Below are 22,546 nucleotides of genomic sequence, written 5' to 3' on the forward strand. Positions count from 1 at the left end.
TAATCCCAGCACTTTGGGAGGCCGAGGTGGGCGGATCACAAGGTCAGGAGATCGAGACCACAGTGAAACCCTGTCTCTACTAAAAATACAAAAAATTAGCCGGGCGCGGTGGCGGGCGCCTGTAGTCCCAGCTACTCAGGAGGCTGAGGCAGGAGAATGGCGTGAACCCAGGAGGCGGAGCTTGCAGTGAGCCGAGATCACGCCACTGCACTCCAGCCTGGGCGACAGCGTGAGACTCCGTCTCAAAAAAAAAAAAAAAAAAAGAATTATAGCGAGGTTCTGCTGAGTTGGTTCTGGTGGGTAAAAGTATATTTTACACCTAGTTGTAAATACAGTCGTCCCTCAATATCCATGGGGGATCCATTCCAGAATATGATACCCCCTATTGCCTGTGGCTGTCCAAATCCTTAGATGCTGAAGTTCCCTGTATTTGCATATAACTTATGCACATCTTCCTGTTTAAATCATCTCTAGATTACTTATAATATCTAACACAATGTAAATAGCTGTTTTACTGTATATTTTAAAGGTTTTTTCGTTTGTTTTTCTTTTTTTTGAGACAGAGTCTTGCTCTGTTGCCCAGGCTGGAGTGCAGTGGCGTGATCTGGGCTCACTGCAACCTCTGCCTCCCGGGTTCAAGCAATTCTCCTGCCTCAGCCTCCCAAGTAGCTGGGATTACAGGCACCTGCCACCATGCCTGGCTAATTTTTGTAGTTTTAATAGGGACGGGGTTTTGCCATGTTGGCCAGGCTGGTCTTGGACTCTTGACCTCAAGTGATTCACCCACCTTGTCCTCCCAAAGTGCTGGAATTACAGGCATGAGCCACCACGCCTGGCCTGTATTATTTTTTATATTTTTATTTTCCAAATACTTTTGGTCTGTAGTTGGTTGAATCCGTAGATGAGGAACTGTGGATACCAAGTGTCGAGTGTGTATACTCTACGTAACATATTTTCAAGTCATGTTATAATTTGATTAGAATTGTTGTGATCTCTAAATCAGTAGTTTGATTTCTATTTATTGAAAATTAGGCATACTTTCTTTTTTATAGTATGAGTCCTTTTTAGGGTTACAACAGAAATAAATAGATCAGATTTCTACCCTGAGTTCCCAATTCCAAGCTCTAGTCACCATGTTTTAAATTATTTTATATTTTCGTTGGGTTTCTCTCTTAAAAGAAATTGCAGTAATCATGTTTTGACTGTATATAGGTCTTTTGTATAATTTTCATAATACATTTAGAGCTAAATTTTTTTGGTTTGTTTGTTTTGTTTTAATCCCATGGCTAACTAAAGCCAATTTTGAGTCATTATGAGATTGGCTGTTAATCGTGGTCTCCTGTTAGGCTAGCAAACACAATTGATGTTATTTGTTATTTCTTTTGTGTTTGAGGATACATTTTAAAAGAGCTATTGTTGGCCGGGTGCAGTGGTTCATGCCTATAATCCCAGAACTTTGGGAAGCTGAGGCGGGTGGATCACCTGAGGTCAGGTGTTTGAGACCAGCCTGACCAACATTGTGAAACTCCATCTCTACTAAAAATACAAAAAATTAGCTGGGCATGGTGGTGGGTGCCTGTAATCCCAGCTACTTGGGAGGCTGAGGCAGGAGAATTGCTTGAACTTGGGAGGCAGAGGTTGCAGGGAACCGAGATTGCGCTGTTGCACTCCAGCCTGAGCAGTGAGAGCAAGACTGTGTCTCAAAAAAAAAAAGAAAGAAAGAAAAAAAAAAGCTATTGTTGTAGCGGTTAGGTCTTACACTAATTTCACATTTGTTATTATGACAGCAGTCGCGGTGGGGGTTTTAATTATACAATACAGCTTGTGCAAAGATTTCCTATCAATATTTTGTGGTATCAGATAAACTTTAACTCAGGGTTTGGACTGCAGGCATCTTAGTAATGTTAATAGGAGTCTTGTAGCTAACTCCCAAAGTGGATTTCTAAATGTGAACCTTGGTAAATCCAGGCGAATGCTTTCCACCCCCCTTGAAAATAATATCCGAAATTATCTTAAAGAAAACACTGTTAGTGTTTTACTTGTTATTTTAGGGTGTCTCTTCCCAGATAGGCAGATTGTTAGGGAAAAGATAAGGAAGTGATTACCCTTATAGAGCAGAAACTATAACACTTGGCTAGATTCATGTTTCCTTAGCTGTACATGTATACAGGACACTTAATTAGTTGTGATTATAGGTGTCAGCTGGCCGTGGACTCAAAGCAGCAGCCACCACATCTCAAATGCTACAGGCCTTTAACAACCAAGAATGAGAAACTGATTTTTGAGTTTTTCATTTGTGCAATTAAGGGTTTTTTTCCCTTCATGTTGAAATGTTGAATTTTTCCTTCATGTTGAATTTTTTCTGGAAAAAAAATTTACATTGAGTAGGCGAAGTCCCCATTCGCTCGTAAAGGTTCTTTCTAATTCACTGAGAAATACTAGTGTCTTGTTTCCGATTCACCTAGAGTGAATGTATGCTGCATGTGTACTTGGGCAATTTAACAATAACTAATATGATGTCAAAGGAGTGAAGTATTGCTTTTTGCAGAGCCAGACCCTTGTCTGTTTGTGTGCCCTGCAGGCTATAAGAATGGAGCCTCCTGGGGACTGGGAAAGAAAAGTCCTGACCCAGGCTGTGCGTTGCGTGCGCAGACGGGCTTAGGAGGAGCCACAGCACACCCCATCCTTGGTCCCCTGCTGAGGAGTTTGTATTTCAGCAATTACAAATCTTGTTTTGTGATTTTTTTTTTTATTCTGTATACAGAATAATTTTCTCCTTTCCTGTTTCCGATAATGATCATGTCTTAAATAACTTTTATAGAGCGCTTTGTATTTTGCAAAGTATTTTACAGACCTTTTTTTTTTTTTTTTTTTTTTGCTGCTTACAGGAAATCTATGAGATTGTAAAATTTTTGTTAGAATGGAAATCATGAAGACTAAATGATCGAGCATTGATATCAGATATAGAAGTTTTAATCTAGTTCAAAGTTAGGTGTCCTTTAAAATATCTCTTTCGCATGTTGGAGAAAAGTGTTATTTGGAACTTTAGTCTTTCTTTTTAGGTTTATTTTAGGTTATAATTGCACAGTTGTATGTGTTTAGGAATAGATTAAAATAGTTTAATTCTAAGGGTGCTTTTTTTTGGTTTTTTGGTTTTTTGGTCTTTGACATTTCTAAACCACAAGCTCTGCGTTCTAGATACTGTTGACCTAATGGAAAACATTGAAGCACATTTTGCCTAAGGTAAAATTGACTCCCTGGTATCTTGTATTTTTAAACTTATTCTTCTAAAGTTCTTCTAAAGAAGTGATTTCATTTTCTTTTCCCCTAGCTACTGGGATCCTTGCTTTTTAACACTTTTCTTTAGAGCAGGCAGAATCCTTGGATGCTTAGAAATTCTTTTAACAGTATATCCTGGCTGAATATGAAGTATGAAAGCCCTTTCCAATTATATGTAAAGAAGTTACCAAGGAGGATGTTTTAGTTCATTCTTTGTGTCTTGGTTATAGAATGAATACAAAATCTGAATAGGGTTGCTGTTTTTCTTATTTTAACTGTTGTTCCGTGGTGCCCCTGTGGCCAAAATGTGACCGATGGTATTGAAACAAAATTTTTCAATTTCTTGGATATGTTACAACATGAATTCAAGCTTTGCAGTTTTAAGTGATTCCTTTAGTATTGCTTCTGTCAGTTGTTAACTATTTCTGTTTTGTTTTATATCACTGTGTAATGCAGGCCAAAACAAATGTTTTGGCGTTTAATGATAGCTAATTGTTGTTATTTTGGTGTAGATTCAAATAATTATTAACTGTTTAATGAGATAGTTTAAAAATGGTTTTGATGACTTCTGATGACCATATTGAGAAGGAAGGAAAGAGAAATAGATGTTCTTAAAGCCAAAGGTTCCTCCTCGTCTGTTGAAATGAAGACTGAGTTGTAATAGCAGGGGAGTGCAGCTCCCAGGACGAGGTGTGAGGCTGTTTATTTTCACTCTGGAGATGTATATACTACAGAAGGAAAACTCTGGCCTTGCTTAACCTAAGCAAGTCATTACTTATCTACGATCTGTCAAGCAATTTGATTAAGGTTGACAGAGCTCATATAATATCAGAACCAGGCCCTCTTAATGATTGATGATGCTTGTCTGTAAGTTTTTCTTTTTTTTAATTTGAAAAGAGAAAAATTGAACAAGAAAGACTACTTGTTCAGATGTCTAATTGCCCAGTAGAAACTGTCTGTAATGTTTCTATCCATAGTGAGCAATATGCATTAATTTGTGTGCTGTTATTTAGGTTATAATTAAATGGCTTAAAAATAATAATGTTTTCAGATCTGCAGGTTAACTTGGCTTTTAAAGAATTAGATTGGGCCAGGCGCGGTGGCTCACGCCTGTAATCCCAGCATTTTGTAAGGCCAAGGTGGGCGGATCACCTGAGGTTGGGAGTTCGAGACCAGCCTGACCAACATGGAGAAACCCCGTCTGTACTAAAAATACAAAATTAGCTGGGTGTGGTGGTACATGCCTGTAATCCCAGCTATTTGGGAGGCTGAGGCAGAAGAATCGCTTGAACCTGGGAGGCATAGGTGGCAGTGAGCCGAGATTGCACCATTGTACTCCAACCTGGACAACAAGAGCGAAACTCCATCTCAAAAAGAAAAAAAAATAAAGAAATTGTTGAAATTTTAGAGAACCTGCTTTGTATCTTAATATCTTTCTTAACATGGGTTTCTTTGATGCTATATATTCTTTACGATAGTAGAATTTTTTTAACCTCTAGGAAATTTTCCTCTTCATTCTCTAATGAAGTTGAATTATTTGGAAGTCTTTGGCTTTAACTTAAGGGATTTTTGACCTTTGCCTTCTAACTATATTTGGATGATTTAATGATTTGGATGATTGTAATAGCATATCTGGGGCATTGAATGTTGCTGCTGACCTCTTTGCTAGATTGTTCCTTATCTCATTCCCATTACCAACAGATTAATACAATGTGTGATGGGAATGTGCCAAATGTTCTTGGCAACACTGTAAATCATTCGTCTACAAACACTGTTGAGTCCAACTGAAGACCATTTCTTTTCTTTTTTTTTTTTGAGACAGAGTCTCACTCTGTTGCACAGGCTAGAGTGTAGTGGTGCGATCTTGGCTCATTGCAACCTCTGCCTCCCAGGGCACAAGCGATTCTCATGCCTCAGCCTCCCAATTAGAGTAGCTGGGACTACAGGTGTGTGCCACCATGCCTGGCTAATTTTTGTATTTTTAGTAGAGACGAGGTTTCTCCATGTTGGCCAGGCTGGTCTCGAACTTCTGACCTCAAGTGATCCACCTGCCTCAGCCTCCCAAAGTGCTGGGATTGCAGGCAGGAGCCACCACGGCAGCTGAGGACCATTTCTTGATTTTTATCATTTATGTCATTCACGTACTACTCTTTGGAAGTAGATATGGGACTGAAAGACATCCACATCCTTATTTTACATAAATTTAGCATGTGGAATTTGTAGATTAATGAAATGATTGAATTTAGAATGAATTTGTGTTATATACATGGGAGCTTTAACCTAGGCATTTTTGGGCAGTGTATTATAGCAGTTTAGAGTAGGATAGGTCCTGGAGTCAGAGGCCTGGGGTCAAAGCCAGGCTCCACCATATTCTAGTGATGTGACCCCTCTGTGCCTTGATTTCCCCATCTGTATATGGTGGTCCATGGGGCTATGGGATCATCACATTTAGTCTTTACAGGCAAAGTGAGGACACAATAACTTGGGCTAGTGATTGGCACTTGCTAGGTACTTATTGCATGTGAGCAGTTGCTGTTGCTGTTCCTGTTGTTGTTCTGTTTGAGATGGAGTGCTTTTATTGACAAATGTGATATTATTGTGATATAGCTTACTTAGAGACTGTCAAATCAAAGTAAAATGAGTAGGATTAAAATTTAAGGAGCTCTTGACGTGGGAATAACTACAATTCATTGTATGTGTTTGGGTTGGTGAGGACATGGCTCCTAGGAAAGAGAGCAGTTGGGGAGTGCTGTAATATGTGATGGTAAAAGTTTGGGTAAATTCTAATATCCTCAAGCAACTGAACACCGTCTTGATTTTCTTGCTTTAAATTTTCAATTTTGTTACTCTCCCTTTCCCCCTCCATCTCCTCAAGCTTAATGTAAACTAAACATTCTTCAGTTTAATACCAGGTAAATAACATTGATTTTTATAAGAGATGTACTTCATACCGAGCCTTACTAGGCTCGGTATGAAGCAAGGGATAGCTAAAAGTAAGGGGATAGCTATTGTTGGAATCCTTTGCTAACTTTTCTAGTAATAGTTTTCCCCCACAAGTGTGAGTGTTGTCATCGATGGGAAATCCCAGTACTTCCTAGAATTTTTAAATGTATACTTAAATACTGAGCATGATTGTCACATCTGTTCTTTCAGGTTTCCTACTTTTCTTTTGGGCTTACATGTGGTTGGAGCAGATAAACACTTAACTGTGATTGGTAGTATTAAAAGCCACCAATAAAGTACCATCCTTAAGGTGCCTCACTAAAAGAAATAGAGTAGAAGTGGGGTCGCCAGAGCAGAGATTTGCCTGGAGATAGACCCGTGTGCACACTGTCAGCTCCACCCAGACACTCCCCTGTTTTGTTTCTAGCTGGCCAGGATAAGTACAGTAGAAGTTGACCTCAAGTGGCCATCGAAGGTTGGGATTTAGTAATGGAGGGGGATCCAAAAAACTGGAGCCAGAAGGCGTTGTAGAATTGGAAAATGACAAAGGGGCCACCGTCATCCCTTTTCAGCTAGCTCTTGCCTTTCTGTCTTCAGCAGTGACAGTAACAATGCTTCAGAAAGTAGATGCTTGTCTTAAATAGTTTTAAAAACTATGATTTAGATAAGTCTTGAGAATCAAATCCTTTTCTTTGACCCTACAGATTGGCGAGATTACTGAATTTTTGTCACTGGTCTACAGGTTTTCCGAGCAGCACAGTAATTTTTGTAGCAATATTGAACGTGAATGCGGGAGGAAACATTGTACCACAGCTCTAGAAATGCCTGGACTTTACCATGTCTATGTGGGTCCCCTAAAATAGAGGATAAGTTTATTGCATTGCATTTATGGAGTTTTGTTAGGGTAATGGTCTTCATAGCTAGGGTAGCATTTATAAGATTCTTACAGCTTTTTTGATTCTAGGGAATGGGAATCTTGTATTTGAAACTTCAATTCTTATCCTACCATCCCAACACCATTCTTAGTCCAGATTTGTGAAGATGTGTGATCGAGGAAACAGCTATGTGTTTGGCTAGTTACAACGCCATTTCAGTGAATATGTCTTAATTGAGATGATAATATCCTGTATTTTGCTAAAAAGGGGCTAGCACTCAACCTTGAATGTGTGACTTTTTTTTTTTCCTGACATGGAGTTTCGCTCTTCTTGCCCAGGCTGGAGTGCAGTGGTGTGATCCCGGCTCACTGCAACCTCTGCCTCCCGACTTTAAGCAATTCTCCTACTTCAGCCTCCCAAGTAGCTGGGATTACAGGCATGTGCCACCACGCCTGGCTAATTTTGTATTTTTAGTAGAGACAGGGTTTCTCCATGTCGGTCAGGCTGGTCTCAAACTCCCAACCTCAGGAGATCTGCCCACCTCGGCCTCCCAAAGTGCTGGGATTATAGGGGTGAGCCACTGTGCCCAGCTGAATTTGTGACTTTTTTGAAAAGGAAAAATTATTATAAAATCTTAATGTTGATTAAATAATTCTTACTTTTAATCTCATATAATTATGTATAAAATAAACTAAATGGAAACATCTTATAAAACTAAAACAAATTTCCAAAGTAAATACTGGCTCCAGCCTGGGCAATGGAGCAAGACTCCGTCTCAAAAAAAAAAAAAAAAATTAAATTATTATAGGTACATAATAGTTGTATGTGTTTATGTAGTACATGTAATGTTTTGGTGAAGGCATACAATGTGTAATGATCACATCAGGGTAATTAGGTTTTCTTTGTGTTGGGAACATTTCAATTCCACTCTTTTAGTTATTTAAAAATATACAATAGGCCGGGCGCGGTGGCTCAAGCCTGTAATCCCAGCACTTTGGGAGGCCGAGACGGGCGGATCACGAGGTCAGGAGATCGAGACCATCCTGGCTAACACAGTGAAACCCCGTCTCTACTAAAAAATACAAAAAAACTAGCCGGGCGAGGTGGCGGGTGCCTGTAGTCCCAGCTACTCGGGAGGCTGAGGCAGGAGAATGGCGTGAACCCGGGAGGCGGAGCTTGCACTGAGCTGAGATCCGGCCACTGCACTCCAGCCTGGGCGACAGAGCGAGACTCCGTCTCCAAAAAAAAAACAATAAATTATTGTTAACTATTGTCACCCTGTTTACCATTGAATGCTAGATTTTATTCATTCTTCTGATTATCTTTGTACCCATTAGCCATCCCCACTTTATCCCCACCTCCCTGCTGCCCTTCTGAGCCTCTGGTAACCATCATTCTATTCTCTGTCCCCCTGAGTTCAATTTTAAAAAGTTTTTAGCTCCCACATATGAATGAGAACATGTGAAATTTGTCTTTCTCTGCCAGGCTTGTTTCGCTTATCCTAATGTCCTCTGGTGCCATCCGTGTTTTTGCAAATGACAAGATTTCATTCCTTTTATAGCTGAATAGTATTCCATTTTGTGTGTATACTACATTTTCTTTATGCATTCATCCATTGATGGACACTTAGGTTGATTCCATATTTTGGCAATTGTGAATAGTGCTGCGATAAACGTGGAGATGCAGATACCCTTTGATATATTATACTGATTTCTTTTCTTTTGGATATATATCCAGCAGTGTCATTGCCAGATCTTACTGTAGTCTGTTAACAGTGAATTTATTTTTAACAATCCATTATTTTGCAGGGCAGCCAGGTGTAAAAGTACACCCCAATGTATAATACCGAAGTATGATGAAAACCCATTCAATGAAAACTTTTTGTTTTGTGTTAATATTTACTTTTTGTTGATGAACCATATTAACATGGGATCTGTGCAATATGTGTGTTCCTGCTTTGTGTAAGGTCATCTCCTGTGTTGTGCTTTTCAAGTTTGACACACCCATGCTGCCATGAGCTACAAGATAAATCTCCCACTTTTCTTTTCACCTGTTTCAAACTTTGTTTGTACAGCATTCTATAATGTCATGTGACCTTCAGATGTCATCTCTGTGATCCAAAAATGCAAATGCAATTGGGCACTGAAATTTTGGGACCTGTCTTTGGTTAATGTTCCAGACTTTGCTGGATCAGATTATCACCATAATTTATTTATCGGCAATGCATAACCACAATGACCTTTTTTTTCAGTGAATTTCATACCTCCTGAAATCCATCTGCAGATTAAATAGAGAAAAAGAACTAAAACCTGGTAGGTTTGAGAATCTTCCAGAATGAGACGTGGCCATCGATTCGCACTGAAGTGAGTGGATGTAAGCGCAACTGTGTACTCAAGGCCTTTCTTTTATTTAGGAAGCTGTGTATGGAGCGGGAAGGCTTAGGCCTGGGGTTGCCCTGGGTGCAAACCTCACCCCTGTCTTTATTTGCTGTGGTCCCTTGGGGAGGCTATCTGAGTGTTCTTTGTTTTCTCATTTGTAAAATGGAAATAATACCTATCCTTAAGTTTGTTTGAGGATTGGTAACAGTGTTACTGGTAGAGGGTCATGACTGCAAGTTGTCCAGGTTCTTGGCATTTTGAACAAAGGATCAGACAAAACGCCCAGCAAAGCAAAGAAAGAAGGAAGCAACAAAAGAACGAAAGTGAGGATTTATTGCAAACAAAAGTACACTCCACAGTGTGGGAGTGGGCCAAGCAGCGGCTCAAGGGCCCGGATACAGAATCTTCTTGGGTTCAAATATCCCCTAGAAGTTTCCCGTTGGCCACTTCATGCTCATCTCATGTAAGTTAAGTGGTAGCCCGCAATCGGTCTGATTGGTTGCAGGAAGGAGCCAACCAGAGGCCAAAGTGCAGTTACAAAGGTAACACTTCTGTGCAAACATCTGACTGGTTGCTTTTCACACAGTTATACTTCTGTGCAAACGAAGACTCAGCCCGAAATCAGTCTGATTTGTTGCTGACAGCCAGTTTCCCACCTGCCATGCAGAAAAGGTCAAAGGGAGTAGCCTCTGGTCCTTTTGTTACTTAGGTGTGGAAAGTTAGGGTTTTCCTTTCAATTTAGCTCTAGGAAGTCTGTGTGAAACAGCCTTACGTTCCCTGCCTCCAGACCCTATTCTCCTGCCTCAATAATTTTTGTAAAATTGGCCAGGTGAGATGGCTCACGCCTGAAGTCATAGCACTTTGGGAAGCCACGGCAGGTGGATTGCCCAAGCTCAGGAGTTCCAGACGAGTCTTGGCAACATGGTGAAACCCGGTCTCTACTAAAATACAAAAAAAGAAGCTGGGCATGGCAGCGTGCGCCTGTAATCCCAGCTACTTAGGAGGCTGAGGCAGGAGAATCGCTTGAACCGGGGAGGTGGAGGTTGCAGTGAACAAAGATTGTGCCATTGAGCTCCAGCCTGGGTGGCAGAGCGAGACTCCTGTCTCAAAATAAATAAATAAATAAATAATAAAATCTTTGAACCGTAAACTTAATAATTAGTAGTTATAAACCTAATAATTGGTAGCTCTTATTCTTTGAATAATCTCATAAAACAGATGTTTAATAAGATGCATATATATATGTTTTTGCACAAACCAATTATTGTCTGCTTTGTGGAAGCAAGAGGCGGGGGTGGATTAGAGTATCAGAATTATTTGGCAAGATTTTTCATACTGCATGTGTCCCACCTTCTTATCACTTACAGGTGACCCACAATTACCCCTGGGAATGTGGCATAGCTCGGCTGTGCTGAGGCAGAAAAATGAGTGCTATCGACTCAAAACAGTTCAGTCTTTCTCAGGTAGCTCTGATTTAAATACTGGTACAATATTTTAAAATCCTAATTTTATAATTGCTTATGAAGATGAATTTATGTAAATAAATCAGCAAATTGGCTGGGCGCGGTGGCTCACGCCTGTAATCCCAGCACTTTGGGAGGCTGAGGCAGGCAGATCACCTGAGGTCGGGAGTTTGAGACCAGCCTGACCAACATGGAGAAACACCGTTTCTACTAAAAATACAAAATTAGCTGGGCGTGGTGGCTCATGCCTGTAATTCCAGCTACTCGGGAGACTGAGGCAGGAGAATTGCTTGAACCTGGGAGGTGGAAGTTGCAGTGAGCCGAGATCACGCCATTACACTCCAGCTTAGGGAACAAGAATGAAACTCCGTCTCAAAAAAAAAAAAATCAGCAAATTGATACTGCCTAATATTGACAGGGAACAACTCACATGCGAACTGGATTAACCTCACATGTATGTGCAGGTTAAATTAGCATTGTGGCAGATTGTTTAAAAAGTGTATTTGATTTTCCTTAAGATGTTTACCAAATTTAAGACTTAAAAAGTGTTGGCAAGAGGCGGGATAGATTGACCTGATGGTTTTAAGAAGATTTATGAAACTATTTGTGGTTTGACCTAGTTCGTTTGTCCAATACTGTTAAAATCTGCTTAAAATTTATCCTAAGAAGTTACCCTGTTTAGTACTAGCGTTATGTGGTAGAATTTTATTTTAACATAGTTTGCTGTTACATGATTTTGACTATACAGAAGTTCATATGTTGCAGGAAGCCTATGTACAATAAAAAACGGGTAGTTTAGCCAGTAATACCTGGGTGTGTCAAAAGTGTGTGAAGAGAGTCTGTTGTGTTTGTTTTGGCTACAGATCCTTAGAGCATCCTAAATGTAGAGATTTCCATTTACCCACAGTTGGTCATACGCCTTTTAGAGCTTTTAAGATCATAATAAATGTTTTGCAGCCCACCAAGTCATTTCTATTTGTGAACAAAATAATAGTGCGCTTTGGTGTTGTTTGTGGTCTTTTTCCCTTAGGTTTAAAGGGACCCTTTTGTTAAACTATTTTAATTTTTGCCTTTTTTTTTTTTTTGACGGAGTCTCACCCTGTCGCCCAGGCTGGAGTGCAGTGGCGCGATCTTGGCTCACTGCAACCTCCTCTGCCTCCTAGGTTCAAGCGATTCTTCTGCCTCAGCCTCCTGAGTAGCTGGGATTATAGGCATGCACCACCACGCCTGGCTAATTTTTGTATTTTTATTGGAGACAGGTTTTCACCATGTTGGTCAGGTTGATCTCGAACTCCTGACCTCATGATCCGCCTGCCTCGGCCTCCTAAAGTGCCGGGATTACAGGCGTGAGCCACCGTGCCCAGCCTGCCCATGTTTTTACTGTAGCGCTGCACCATGCTCTTGGTTAGTCGCCTTGACTTTAGTACCTATTTTAAATTATATATCCTATAATCACTTTTTAAAAATTGTTGTAGTAAAACATAAGTCGGTGTGGTTAAGTAACTTCATAATTCCCAGAAAACATTGCTGGGTTTCTCGCAGTGGAAGTTCTTTCATTTATCACAATTTACTAGGCACTCATTTCGTGCAAGGTGGTGGTATCTGTACAGTGATGAGCAAAATAGACAAGGCCCCTTTTCTCATGGAACTGACAAACTAGTGGTTAATCCAGTTCCTCTAGAAATATTTTAAACAATTATTTTTTAGAGCAATTTTAGATACGCGGCAAAACTGAGTGGAAGGTACAAGGATTTCCCATATATCGCCAGACCCCTGTTCCCAAAGATGTTTTTTGCATTTATGTGACCTGTGAATAAACTAGTCTCACTCTGTTGCTTATTTATTTTTGAGTATAGTGAGTCAGGTAGGATCATCTGCTCTGTCCCTTCATGACTCTTCCTTGTCTATGCTTTTTACACACGAGAAATCAGATTAAAATGAAAATGAAGGCCATGAGTGTGGAAGGAAAACAGTTTTAAAACGTGACATTGGAGAGCAGTGTGCTGAGAGAGCGAGGGGGCGATGGGGGGGTTTGAGTGGAATGCAGGGCTGCTTATGATGAGGGGTCCTGCCTCTGAGACATCAGCTTCCCAGCAAGGTCTAAGAGTTCGGCTTATTTTGGAGGGGAAGCTTAATCATGAAGACAGGGATGGGACTCTGGGACACATTGGGTCTTTTTGAGTGGCAGGAACCTGTCACTGCTGAGAAGAGTGATAATGCTGCTTTAGGGAGACTGTCGCTGACACTGAGGATGAAGAGCTGTGGAATACCTGTGCGTACACATGACTCAGCCTGTTTCAGAGCCAAATGTGTGGTGTTGAGCAGTTGTAGCATAATCCTACTGATTTAAGACAGTGAAAACGTTAAGTCTCTAGATTAGTTGTTTTTTGACACTGATCTTTGAACCAGCATGATCTCTAATAAAGATTTTATATTCGTCTGGAGTAAAATGAGAAACAGCTAACCAAAAGTCATAAGCTGCATTTATACTGAAATTACTTCTTGCTTACTACTTTGTTTTCTAATGAAATACCAATAGTAGATGGCAGTTACTAATTTTTAAAAAATGTTTTGAGGGCAGATTTTGGAAAGCTTACATAGGACATACAGGTATTTTGTTTGTAAATTTTCTGTTTATTGAAATCCCAAAGTTTGGGAACCATTGCTGTGATTTCCATTGAGTACAATGACCTATGTACAGTTATCTATCTTGGGAAATGGCTTCTGTGCTGTTTCTCATGCTAGATGCTTCTTCATCTGTAAGATTTATGCCCAAGTTTTTATGATGCCTCAATATCAAGTAGGGTTCTCTCTCTCCAGCCATAGACTTAAGTTGACTATTTATTCTTCTCCAACAGAAGTGGAAATAGTTCACTTCGTTTTAGGGGCACATTCATTGTTCCATGTGCTGAGGTTAGGAGGCAAGTACCTAAAAGCCTCTGTCTATATAAAAACTGCTTTGTAGATGTTTTATTAGTACTACTATTGGTTCTTTTAATTAGTAGTATGTTTTATTTGCACCCTGAGGCTGTTCAAGCACAGAAGGTAATTTAAATCAACAAAATCATTTCTTCTGTTTTGGAATACTTACATTTGCCATCTGATCCTTTACTCCTGAGGTACTTACTTAGGTTGGCAGGGAAACTGGGAAGAGAAAAAGATGATTATGTGGAGTTATGAAACATCTTAAAATGTAAGTTCTTGGAACAGTTTGTAACTAAATAGTTTTCAAATTGGAAATGCTCTTTTGTTCATAACCAGAGATTCTTTTTTTTTTTTTGAAGACGGAGTTTCACTCTTGTTGCCTGGCTGGAGTGCAGTGAGACAGTCTCGGCTCACTGCAATCTCTGCCTCCTGGGTTCAAGCGATTCTCCTGCCTCAGCCTCGCGAGTAGCTGGGATTACAGGTGCCCGTCACCACACCCAGCTAAATTTTGTATTTTTAGTAGACACAGGTTTTCACCGTGTTGGCCAGGCTGGTCTCGAACTCCTGACCTCAAGTGATCCTCCTGCCTCGGCCTCCCAAAGTGCTGGGATTGCAGGCGTGAGCCACCATGTCCAGCCCGAGATTCTTTTTTTGAGATAAATACTGAGTCTTCAGGAGAAGACCTATCTCTTCTACTGTATACGTGTTTCTGACAGTCACCAGAATTCTACCGATACCTCACTGACTGTTTGACAGTGGCCGTGACGTTCACAAAGTAAAGTTGGCTAGGGAAATTTCTCTCAATTCTTTACCCAAATATAAAGTGAAAGGCCCACCTCTCCAGGTTCTTAGAATGAAACTGTGAACTTCACGTCTTCTACTGTTTTTTTTTTTTTTTCTTTTCAACTTAGCTTTTTGTTTTTTTGAGTGAACATGAACACTCTTTTTTGCTTGCAAACTGAAGTGATGAACATAAATGTTTGGAGCTGACATTTTGTTGATTTTGGATATCTTTGCAGTTTTTTCCCTCCTTTCCTCTTAGTGCAGTCATTTTTGGAGCCTGCCATAGATGAGGCAAAACTATAGTGTAAGATAAACTTTTAAGTGTTTGTGTGTTTTTTCATTTACACACAGCAGTTGTAAATATTGTCATAGAATTCTAAAGCTGGAAAAAACTGTGGAGTTTTTCTTCCCTTTGCAGACAGGACCTAAGCCATACTAAGTTAGTAAGTGTTCTGCCTAACATTCTCTAGGAAAAGGAGATGAATCCATTTAGACCACCAACTAATAATTTTGTTTTCAATATATTGTTTTAAAAAATTAGGGATCCTGTCATGTTTTGAAACTTTTTTATACCAAAAAAATTTAAAATTCAATTGCTTATGAATTGCTATACAAGAGTTAAAGATGTCAGAGATTGAGTGTTTTAAGAAATGAGGTCAAGGTCTCTTATTTTATTCTACTTTATCCCCCCACCCATATTTTTTCCCTAACTACCTTGAATATAGGAGCTCAGTATGTTTTGCTGCATAAATGAATGAAAAGCTGCTCTTTGCAGTTTTAGGTTGTAGATTCCCACCCCACTCAGTCTGTCCTTAGAAAATGGGTTGAATGGGCCGGGTGCAGTGGGTCACACCTGTAATCCTAGCACTTTGGGAGGGTAAGACGGGCAGATCACTTGAGATCAGAAGTTCAAGACCAGCCTGGCCAAGATGGTGAAACCCGTCTCTACTAAAAATACAAAAAGTAGCCAAGTGTGGTGGTGCACACCTGTGGTCCCAGCTACTCGGGAGGCTGAGGTGGGAGGATCACCTGAGCCCAGGGAGGACAAAGCTGCAGTTAGCCATAATTGTGTCACTGTACTCCAGCCTGGGCAACAGAGAGAGACTCCATCTTCCAAAAAAAAAAAAAAAAAGAAAGAAAATGGGTTGAATGAAGAGATTTTAAAAAATTAAGGATCCATTCCCCAGCGTTCTTATAATCCTCAGACCCAAATTAGTTTACAGGATGTTATATAAAGAATAAAGTTGTAGGCTGGTTGTGGTGGCTCACATGCCTGTAATCCCGGCACTTTGGGAGGCTGAGGCAGGCAGATCGATTGAGGCCAGGAGTTTGAGCCCAGCTTGGGCAACATGAGAGACCCTGTCTCTACAAAAAGTAGAAGAATTAGCCAGGTGTGATCGCTTGCACCTGTGGTCCCAGCCACTTGGGAGGTTGAGGTGAGAGGATCACTTGAGCCCGGGAGGCAGAGGTTGCAGTGAGCCATGATTGCACCACTGCACTTCAGTCCGGGCAGCAGAGCGAGACCCTGTCTCAAAAAAATATGAGTAAAGTTGTACGTTTTAAGAAAACTCACTGAAAACAAAAGAAACCCTCATGTTGTGCACAGAAGTCAACAATGACAAGTCCTTCAAAGAAGAGGGAGGCCTACAAGGATATATACAGGTAGAAGTGTATTCTGTAAACATAAGGTCTGTTATTGTGTAACTATGAAATATGAGTATAGTATAATACAGAAGCTTTAAGAACTATGCCAAGACTTATACATGAGAATTGTTTCTTTAAAGAAGTCAGTCACCTTGGGGAACTGCATATTTACTCTCGTGCTGCTGTTATTGTGCCAAAAAAATTGGAATTCTTTTGGAATTACCTTTTTTGGTTGTGGTACATTAAAGAAAGAAAGTGTTTGATGTTCTTGATTTTTTGGAAATAGTCATTAATGAATAAATTGGGTCATAATGTTGGAGTTAAGACTATATGTGTTTAAAAATCAGATGTAATCATAATGAGAATGATATTCATGCCTGCTTTATACATTGATACTGAAAATAATTAGGGATTAACGAACTTCATTGGAAGTTCACGGATTGACAAAGTTTGATGACTATGGCCTGCAATGAATAATTAATAAGGGATTACGTTTTGCACAGAGAGGCATCATTGGAATACGTTTTTCTGTGTTCCAGGTTGGTTCTATCTGCGGCTGTGTTTTTTGGTAGTATGTATACGTGTGTGTATTTATGTGTGTATGTACCTTTTCTGTATCAGTGTCTGTGAATTTTCTTTGACCATCCTGCCAGTGTTACGTTACAGTCCAGCCGCTGCTGCTACATGCATATGTGGCCTAGCAGAGTTGTTCCAACAAACTTTGCTTTATTTTTGATAGGCTGGACCTGATGCCAAAGGCCACTTCTTGGGCTTTTCTAATTGGATTAAAACTTCATGCTGCATCGTGTTATGTTTACAAAGATATTGTGATCCTAATTGATTTGTTTTTCTCTTTTCTAGTTCATCAGAGCATTGTATCCTGATGGTTACTTTGGTTTTAACTGCCTGACACTGATTTAAAGTTTTCGAGGGTGCAAGTTTTCCTGGCATAGGCCAATGTCTGTTTTTACTTAATTTTGGACTTATCAGTCAATTGGTGCCAGTTACATACTAACTACATAGTAATCCGTAATTGACTTGTACATCAGCTTATGAATGTGCTTGAAGAACCCCTTTATCAATGCACAGCCTCTTTTCCATGGTAGGATGACAGCTTTGATGAAGCTGTGTCTGACCTAATTCCCATTACCAGTTTGAACCAAGCAGGGGCTTATAAGAAATCTAGATTTCTTCCATTATTGTATGTGGCCAAGTTTAAAGATGGAATAAGGTATTTGGAAACTAGTATTAATATGTTCTAGGTCTCTAGGAAACTCATAACCTGACAGTAAGATAATGTAAAAGTCATTGTGGCAGAGACCCAGTGTTCAGCCAGCATTGATTCAAGTTTATTTGCAGCAAAGATCCTTTTCCAAGATTTCTGTTTTTTCTTATCTGCCTTTTCAGTGTTGACTGTGTGTATTTGAATAATGTACTTCATGGAAATGAGTTTCTCCTTGAGGAGTTTTTCCTTGTTATTAAAATGGAATCTAAGCCAAACCCCATGAGGGTGAGTCTTTTGTAACTGCCGGGGAAACTCTTGTACTTAGGTTAGCCCAGTGCGTCAGTCAGTCAGGTCTAAGCAAAGCGCTGGACCTGTTAACAACTCCGTTAGTTACATTACCTAACACCCGTTCGGAGCTCTTTTTCAAATGTGTCCATATTCCTCCTCCTCATCCTCCATCAGAAGTTAGTGAGATGTGTGTCTGCATCTTTGCAATAGCTAGTTCTTAGCAAACTTAGCTTTTAGCATTTATTTTGTGGTTACCTTAACGGTTATTTTTTCCCAGGAAGCCAATTCCAGTGACAAACTTGAAAATCTACCAAGTGCTGGATTTGTGGCAAGTGCTGACTCCATGGGACTTGCAAAATAATCCCCTTGAAATTTTCTGTATTTTGTCTTTTTAATAATCTCTCTCACAGTGCTTTTTAGAATTTCACCATTTGTATGCAGCTATGCTTTTAAATATTTATAATGCTCCTGTACAAGCCACTGTGGATGCCAGGATTATCTTCACAATTCTTGGCTTCCTGTGCTCTAGTGGCAGGAAGAAATAGTCTCTTAGAAAGAGAGTGGAACAGGAACACTTGACTTTTTTTAAAAAACACACAAATATTGTGAATAGAACCTAACTGAGCTCTTGTCCCCTCTCCTTCGGTGTAATTAGGACCACATTGATTCCTGTTGCAGCTGGCAGCCCCTCACTGTTGCCTTTTTCTGCGTGTGACCCTTGATCTCAGTGACCTTTCCTGGGGTTCGTCCTGGGCCCTTTTCATTGTGTTGGAGCTGAAGTGGCTCATGTGGAGTTGATTATTTCTTTGCTCATTTGGCCTTTTTGGTGCCATAACTCCAAGTCACTTCCATTTTCTTCCTCTACTTTTGGCAGTCCACAGTGAAAGGAAATGCTTTTGCAGGCAGCAGGATCGTTTGTATGCTTGGCTGACTCGATTGAGACTTGGGAGAAGTGGGGGAAGGGTTGTGAAGTCTGTAGGTGTGAACTTTTTTTTAAGTTGATCTGAATGATTGCACAATCATTAATAAGTGCTTATAAAGTGAGTACTGTGGAAAGCTGCGTTTCAAACCCAGGGGGCTTCGTTCTGGCAGGAAGAGAGCGCTCCCAGTGATTGACAGTGGGCCTTGGTGTCTGAGATCCTGCAGCTTTACTTTGATAAGATTTATATGTTCCTCCTATGGACTGGGAGCTATGTGGCAGGTCAGAAGATACATCATTGTTAATTGCACATGACTGCTTTAAGAAATTCTTTAGTTTCTAAAGAAACCCCCATAAGCCCCAGAGAGTAGCATGCTATTAGATAGTATGTTTGTTGCGACTAGACTTGTAGCACTCTGCTTCTCCTTTCCTCCTGTAGAATCGTGGAAGATGTATGCCAGCTGTTACTCTCATTTTGGGAGACCCCCCGTGGACAGCATGAAGACTGTCCCGAATCAAAACATGAAGGAGTCAACGGTTAAGGAATGTGTCTGATTACCCTATACTGTAGTACCTTAGAAAGGTATAACAGTGTGAAATGTGAAATTAAATCACATTAAGAAACTCATTTTTAAAGTCTGAGTGTTTGACTCCATCCCTGGAATATCATTTCTGTCTTTTCCTTTTTTGTTTTAAAATTTTTTCATTAGTAGTATTGATAGTGTGGTTTATTTTGAATGAGGAGTTCCTACCCCTTCAAGCATGGTAGTTTTGGGATTCAGTCTAAGCCATAGTTCCGTGTGTCTGCTGTTGCCTGCCAGAGTGTCATCTGCGACCCAAATCTCTCTTAAGAGCTTCAGGCTTCTTTCTGCTTGCCTGCCCGACCTTCCTTAGAACCCACTTACATCCAGCTCATCTCGTTATCTCCACACCTTCAGATGCTCTCCATTCCCTCCACCACCTCAAACAGCGGCAGCAGACCGCAGAAGACCGTGCTGCTCCTTACACATTTCCCATCTCAGTAAATGCACATCATCCACTCACTCACTTGTCTAAGTCAGAATTCCGGACAGCAGCCTCGATTCCTTATTTATAGTCACAGCAGTGGGGAAGCAGAGCAGTGGATAGATGAATGGATTCCAAAGATGTCCTAGGTCCTATTCTTTTCCAGTCCAACTCATTCATTGTCCAAGTCCTGTTGATCACAGAGCCTCACTCTGTCACCCAGGCTGGAGTACAGTGGTGCAATCATAGCTCACTGCAGTCTCAACCTCCTGGGCTCAAGGGATCCTCCCACCTCATCCTCCCTAGTAGCTGAGACTGCAGGTGTGCACCACTACGCCTCGATACTTTTTGTATTTTTGGTGGAGATGGGATCTCCATGTGTTGCCCAGCCTGGTCTTGGAATTTCTGTGCTCAAGTGATCTACCCATCTTGGCCTCCCAAAGTGCTGGGATTATAGGTGTATGCCACCGCTCCTGGCCTCTTACATCTTTTAAATATGACCGTGTCTTACAAATTTTTGAAAAATCTTTCAAATTTATTCCGTAATAATTCTCCAGTACAGGTCCCCATATCTTTCACGATAACCTTCTAACTTCTCTTATCCTCAGCCATTTTCCACATTGCAGTGTCAGTGATTTTTCAAAGGTGTGGGACTGATCATGTCCTTGCCTGCTTAAAAGCCTTTAACACCCTCCTCTCAGAATAAAAGTCAAACACTTTAACATGATTTATATTGTTCTTTACACTCCTGTTTCTGCTCACCTATATTGCTTTCCTCTCACTGTGTCTTATCCTTCTCTTCTTACTGTATTCTCCAGCCCATACCTCCTTACTCTGATTCTGCAAACACACTGTTCTTTCTGCTTGGAATACTTCCTTCCTTCTCTTCCTCGCTTCCTCTACTGCATCCCCTAAACGTATCCATCTGATTTCACCTGGTCATTGTTTCCTCTGAGAAGACTTCCCCTCTCCAAGTCCAAATCTAGGCTAAGTGAGCTTTCTCTTTTTCCTGGGGCACCTACCTGTATTGGCTTTATTCTGTTGCTCACCTGTCTCTTTCTCATGTAACTGCTTTAATCTCTGAAAACCTTTGTTTCCTAAAAATTCTGCCTTTTAGTATAAAGCATGTCCGTTGCTTTTCATGGAAAGAGTCATGATATGCTCTTTCCCAATCCAAGAGAGCCAGATTTCACAGACAGAAAAACGTATCAGTGGAGCAGTGAAAGCACATTTGTAGAGATGGTAAAAGATACTTTAAAAGTAAATAAATCCAGTTTGTTCTTAAATAAAATGCACTGATTTTATTGTGCTTGTGAAAGGAGGAAGAGAAGCCTTGAGGCTGGTGAAAGAGGAATGGTGAGGAATTCCTTCACGGGTGGTGTAGAGTCAGGAAATGGGTTTTTGGACACTGGAAGTCTTCTTAAGGCTCGTAGTTACCTCGCATTCAAACTGCACTTAGAAAATAAAAGCACCTAAAATCACCTTATGGCAAAACAAAAGCTCAACACAAGAGTGTTTCACAACTCACGGAAATGGTGCACACACACTGCAGACAGAAGATTACAAGAATCTCACTAATTAGTGGAATCTCACAGAAGATCAGTAGAATGCCCACTGTCCTCCCCCTCAGTTGGCATCTGAACACAAAGCACAACATTTGGGGTCATCCAAACATAGCATGCAATTCACTTTTTTCTACATGACGTGGTGTAAAGTCTAAAAACTGTGGTATTATATAAATTGGTGTGTGCAGCTTTGCCTGAAGCTATAATATCAGAGTATCACTTTTTAGAGTGTTTTTCTTTAGTTTCTGATTGAAAAAGTTGTTGTACTGAATAAAACGAAGCTATGTTTTTTAAAAAGTGGAATAACTTTCTAAGAGCCATTATAGCAAAAAGTTGCTATCTGCGCCATTCCTATGTTAGATGAGTCTGTATTTTAATTGCTTCCTTACTTGTCACCTTTCCTCACCTGATTGTAAGCCTCATGCGGGCAGACACTATGTCTCTTTTATTCATGGCTGAGTTTCCAGGATAGCTCAGTGCCTGGTGTATAGTAAGCATGCACCAAGTATTTACTGAATAAAAGATGAATTCCTCTATTTTGAACTCTTTCAGTACTTTTTACTCTCTTATTGCATTTAAGACTTTTTTCTTTTTTCTGGAGATAATTATGTTCATGCCCTTGTTTCTCAATTGAGCAGTCTCCTTTAGTTCGGTACATCTTTGTACCCCTTATAGGTTCTTGCCAAAAGTAGATGTTCTGTGTATTAAATGGATTGATTGAATGAATGCTTACTTGAAAAGTAGAGTTATTTGAGAAGTTTCTGTAGGAAATGATGTTAACTTCTTAGTCAAATATTCAGAATGAAGAAAACTGACAGGAGATTTAAAGTTGCCTGTGGTTAAGGTCAAGGTAGCCCAATGGGTTAAAAAAAAGTATATACTATATTTGACTTCTATAATTGAAATTGGACTGCACTAATCTTGATAGTACTTAATCAAGAATTTTTAAGTAGACATGTTTTTGTTTTTCCTTGTAGTTCTGAAAATAAGTTTTTCTTAGTTGGTCAATAGCGTATTTTGAGATAGATTGTTTGAAAATAGAGATCAATCATTGTTTTAAAAAAGGAAATTACCATGTTTCATATAGAATAAGATTCTTTTTAAAAAACAGAATCCAACTTAAATAATTTCCTATTTTGAGGAACTATACTGATCTCAAAGCCAAGTTTTTGCTCACAAATTAATCACAGTTATTTCCTAAGCTTGAAAGAAAACTACAAGAAAGTTTGAAATAGGAGGCTAGGAAGAGGAATG

General features: G+C 40.0%; 1 protein-coding gene across 9 annotated transcripts in view; it reads left to right on the forward strand.

The window, feature by feature from the left end:
- Positions 1–22,546, forward strand: part of CDON (cell adhesion associated, oncogene regulated) — a 242,908-nt gene that overhangs the window by 149,100 nt on the left and 71,262 nt on the right. For 2 of the 9 annotated variants that reach the window (XM_031652806.1, XM_031652807.1), the window contains exons 1-2: positions 8,337–9,460; positions 10,843–10,938. The exons of 3 other annotated variants lie outside the window; for them this stretch is intronic. The gene's annotated coding sequence lies outside the window, so the exon portion shown is untranslated. Of the gene's footprint in view, positions 1–8,335; positions 9,461–10,594; positions 10,939–16,116; positions 17,801–22,546 lie in introns of those variants that run through there. 4 more of the 9 variants (XM_031652805.1, XM_009187618.4, XM_021926732.2 and 1 more) reach the window with 4 other exon arrangements.

Source organism: Papio anubis, chromosome 12 (assembly GCF_008728515.1).
Source record: "Papio anubis isolate 15944 chromosome 12, Panubis1.0, whole genome shotgun sequence".
Taxonomy (NCBI): Eukaryota; Metazoa; Chordata; class Mammalia; order Primates; family Cercopithecidae; genus Papio; species Papio anubis.